The 5,000-nt window shown below is 47.1% G+C and overlaps 1 long non-coding RNA gene across 1 annotated transcript in view; it reads left to right on the top strand.

The window, feature by feature from the left end:
* LOC132469677 (uncharacterized) overlaps window positions 1-2,096 on the top strand; it is a 12,650-nt gene extending 10,554 nt beyond the window's left edge. The window contains exon 2 of the long non-coding RNA XR_009528468.1: window positions 1,818-2,096. This is a non-coding gene — a long non-coding RNA (uncharacterized LOC132469677). The remainder of the gene's footprint in view (window positions 1-1,817) is intronic.
* Window positions 2,097-5,000: the final 2,904 nt, after the last annotated feature.

Genomic DNA, 5,000 nt, shown 5'->3' with positions numbered 1-5,000 from the left:
GTCTGTCTGTCTGTCTGTCTGTCTGTCTGTCTGTCTGTCTGTCTGTCTGTCTGTCTGTCTGTCTGTCTGTTTATCTTCCTGTCTGTCTTCCTGTCTGTCTTCCTGTCTGTCGGTTTGTCGGTCTGTCTGCCCGCATATCTTCTTGTTTGTCTGTCTATCTTTCTGCCGTCATTCCTGTAGCCTCCATGATTTTATCTCTCTTTCTGTCTGTCTGTCTGTCTGTCTGTCTGTCTGTCTGTCTGTCTGTCTGTCTGTCTGTCTGTCTGTCTGTCTGTCTGTCTGTCTGTCTGTCTGTCTGTCTGTCTGTCTGTCTGTCTGTCTGTCTGTCTGTCTGTCCTCCTATCTTCCTGTCCGTTGGCCTGTCTGTCTGTTTGCCTATCTTCCTGGCACAGGGTTATTAATGGTATCTCATTGCCTTATCAACAACTCACTTTACAACCCAGCACTTACACAGCAAGACTTACACAGGGTGTGTGTGTGTGTGTGTGTGTGTGTGTGTGTGTGTCTGTGTGTGTGTGTGTGTGTGTGTGTGTGTGTGTGTGTGTGTGTGTGTGTGTGTGTGTGTGTGTGTGTGTGTGTGTGTGTGTGTGTGTGTGTGTGAGAGAGTGAAAGCAGCTGGGAAAGCGCCGGTATCTCTCAGCAGAGTGTAAAATATGAATCCATAAATCTCTCCCGGGATGAGGAGAATCATCAGCTGGCTGGATGAGAGCAAGGGGACCATGGAATGAAGTGACTATTGACGGTCTGATAAAGTCCAGCTTTGTAAGCAGCGCCGCATCATCCACCACACAGTGCGGTGGCCTGAAGACTTCCTCTCTGTAAGAGACTGAGTCTGTAGAGCTCTCTGTTGTCAACGCAACATCAACACTGTCAAACACGGCAGAAGATCCCATGTAAACAAGTGTGTGTGTGTGTGTGTGTGTGTGTGTGTGTGTGTGTGTGTGTGTGTGTGTGTGTGTGTGTGTGTGTGTGTGTGTGTGTGTGTGTGTGTGTGTGTGTGTTTGGAGGTGGGAGGTAGAGGGGTTCATTTGTGTGTTTGTGTGTATCTGTGTGTCTGTGTGGCCATGTGTGAGTGAGAGAGAAGGATATGTGTGTGTATGTGTGTGTGTGTGTGTGTGTGTGTGTGTGTGTGTGTGTGTGTGTGTGTGTGTGTGTGTGTGTGTGTGTGTGTGTGTGTGTGTGTGTGTGTGTGTGTGTGTGTAAGTGTGTGCGTGTGTGTGTGTGTGTGTGGAGGTGGGAGGTAGAGGGGTTCATATGTGTGTTTGTGTGTATCTGTGTGTCTGTGTGGCCATGTGTGAGTGAGAGAGAAGGATATGTGTGTGTGTGTGTGTGTGTGTGTGTGTGTGTGTGTGTGTGTGTGTGTGTGTGTGTGTGTGTGTGTGTGTGTGTGTGTGTGTGTGTGTGTGTGTGTGTGTGTGTGTGTGTGTGTGTGTGTGTGTGTGTGTGAGTGAGTGTGTGTGTGTGAGGGTGTTTGTGTGTGTGCACATTCACATGTATGCCGAGATACCCTGACAGGGGCAGTGGAGACCTATGCTGCTGTCTCCGCGGCAACAGTGCTTTGTACAGACAAGACACAGGCCTTATATCAGACACACGTGTTAATAGCACATTTTAGTCCATTCTGTGTTCGTCTCAATCCCTCTAAACCTTTAACCTGTATCTGCATCTCAAATATGTGTGCGCGTGCGTGTGCGTGCATCCATGCATACGCCTGTGTGCACAGGTGTGTGTGCCTGTGCAGTGTGTCCGCGGTGGCCTCTGATACAGAGGGCGACGCCTTTATAAATGTTTACTGTTTGTTGACGATGTGTCCACAGAGCGATGAGCACAAAACATCTGGATCCCAGCGGGGCCCAAACATCTGCTAGGAGCCGGCTGGGAGGTGGACGAGGAAGAGGAGGAGGAAGGATGGGGTGCGCATCAGGGACGTGATCCAGAGGGGTCTACACATCCATATGTCCTCATCTAACTGTCCTCACCTCTCCTGTTTTAATGTAACCTTTCTGTGATGTTTTTGTTTTTTTCAATTGTGTCTTGATGTAAAGTGTTTTTCAAAAACTAAAACTGCTATACAAATAAAAATGTATAAAAATTTTTATTATCATTATTTTTTTTATCATTATTATTATTATTATGTTGTATGGGTCAGTGGAAAACAGGGCAGTGAGTTTGAGTGTGCATCATTGAAATGTAAAATGGATTTACTAGTTTTTGGAAGAAAAAATGTGGACACTCACCTTCCCCCCCCCCCCCCCCCCCGGCCTCCCCCATCTCTTTATTATTCCTTACCCATACTCCTCTACTCCGCTCTCCCCTACCTCACTCTCTCGCTCTCTCGCTATATATATATATATATATATATATATATATATATATTACACGCTCTTCTCAATGCTGTGGAATGCTCCGTTCACTTGCATTGGCCTTCCCGACTTCCGGCGGTGAATAATTTTTCAATAATGATTACACGCCGTGTAATAAGCATGTCTCCATCCCACTCCCCCCTCCCCCCCTCTCTCCCTCTCTTTCCCTCTCCCCCCCTCTCTCTCCTCTCTCTCCCATCATCCCTGTTAGAAGGTCGAGGAAGTCCAAGACAAAGTCTAGTAGGGAGGGCTGAGTGCAGAAGGAAAAACAAAGCCAGGGAAAAGCAGATGTTCCAACATATGCTGGAAGGCACACACACACACACACACACACGCAGACACACACACACACACAGACACACACGCACACATTTTGTTTTTTTTGACACCGCACACCATCTACAAATACACAGCCATAAATCGAGGGATGTAAACATTGAGAAAGGATATACATACATGTATGCACGTGCATGCTCTTACTTGAAATGTTGAACTCTGTGTGAAGAGAAAGTCATGAATATGTGAGCGACTACGGACCCATCATCCCATCTGGACAGGAAATGGCGTGGAGACTCTGGTGCACCACAGTCTGAGTTACTCCTGGAAGAGTTGATATCTCCAGTAGCAGCCTCTCTCAACTCCCTGGACACATCCACACATGGACAATAGTTTGGCTGTGTGTGTGTGTGTGTGTGTGTGTGTGTGTGTGTGTGTGTGTGTGTGTGTGTGTGTGTGTGTGTGTGTGTGTGTGTGTGTGTGTGTGTGTGTGTGTGTGTGTGTGTGTGTGTGTGTGTGTGTGTGTGTGTGTGTGTGTGTTGACCTGATCCATAATCAGCATAGGAAACAGCTGTAGTGGCCAGAGTAGGTTGACAGGATTCTGAGATAACCTCTGACTTCTCAGACAGGAAGCCTAGAGAAGATTTACAGGAAGTAGCTCTCAGCTCCCAGAACTGATGCGCAAAACAGAGATTGGATGGGGAAGAAAGAGAGAGAGAGAGAGAGAGAGAGAGAGAGAGAGAGAGAGAGAGAGAGAGAGAGAGAGAGACAGGTGTTCTGAGGGTCTACGTAGCCCGCCCCGGCTTTCCCCTAACTCCACATAGCTTCATGTGTCTTTTTGTCACATACAGTTAGCGTAATCTGGGATCCAGGAGTCCTACCAAGTTACAGCTGATTTTATGCGGGGAGACGGCACAGAGCTTGAAGAACTTAAAGGCGCGGGTTTACACCATGTTCCCTGTGTATTTCGAAACCTTTCCAGACACTATTTTACAGTTGACTTCTGCTGGCCGAGTTTGTTTTCGCCAATGACTGGCGTACAGATTCCCGCCTCCAGCCACTTGATGAAAAACATGATGCGGAGGAAAGCTCGCCAACAATCGAATGTCTGATTTGTGAGACGAGCCTTCCTTGAATGTAGCTTAGCATATACCGCTACATAACCAGAGGGCAAGAATGGGCATTTTAAGTGATCCCGAACAGGAGGGGATTTGAATAAAAGCACTGTTGCATGCTTGTTTGTTTATTCAACTGTTTATCTAACATGCCTTCACATAACACCTGAATACCTTGGCAAACAACCCCATTTATCACTCACACATCAACCTGTTTTCTTCTCTCGTCGTCAATTTAATATAAAAATAGAACCCTGGCTACGGGCAAGAGGGGGCGGAGTAGATCTGGCACCCTGCCCGGGTTGTAAATGCCTCCAGCGGAAAGAAAAAATCCTGACAGTCAAGACAAGCTAGGACCTTGGTTCAGTGACTGCCATGTGTTTTCCACTATTCAAATCAAAGAAGGAAAAACAGCAGAACAACACAAACAGATTCAGTGAGCTGAGCAAAGGCTGGCCTTTCCAAAGGTCTTCACATAGACATCTATAGAGTCGCAGGGGAACAGATAGGGTTTGAACCAAAAACATAGGCAGGATCCTGTTTCATAGAAGGTGTGTGCTCGGGGAATTCATAGTCAATTGGAAGTCACTGTGACATTGGGGTGGGGGAGGAGGGCTAGTTAATACATTGGTTTGAGTTTGATTGATTGATTTGAGTTGATTGATTTAGGATCTCTGATGGACTTTATTCAACTGCGGTGATTGATCCTGATTAAAATGATTATTGATGTTGCTAACTGTGACACATGCAAAGACCCCACTTAGATACCAAACATTGGACGATGAATTGCTATTTATCCCTTTCCTCCGAATGACCTTGAATGAGAGAAACACAGGTTGACAGTTTCAGCAAACACACAAAGGGGGCTTCGGGGACCTGAGGGGAGGGGGCCTTGAAGCCCTCCGGGGCCCAGGTGTCCAGGTTTCGAAAGAGAGGAGCTCAGCCTGCATGAGACTCGACTGGTTTCACTTCCTTCCTGTCAAACAAAACACTCCTATGTACACATAGAACACACACACACACACACACACACACACACACACACACACACACACACACACACACACACACACACACAACACACTGACTTCCCAAACACAGAAACAACACACACACAGAACACAGAACACAGAGCACACACACATACATACCACAGACTTCCCCCCACGCGGTGACAGCAACACAAACACACACGCACACACGCATGCACAGGCAAACGCAGACAGACACACAACACACAGAACAC

Source organism: Gadus macrocephalus, chromosome 12 (genome assembly GCF_031168955.1).
Source record: "Gadus macrocephalus chromosome 12, ASM3116895v1".
NCBI lineage: Eukaryota > Metazoa > Chordata > Actinopteri > Gadiformes > Gadidae > Gadus > Gadus macrocephalus.
This window is presented reverse-complemented; position numbering and strand designations above follow the sequence as displayed.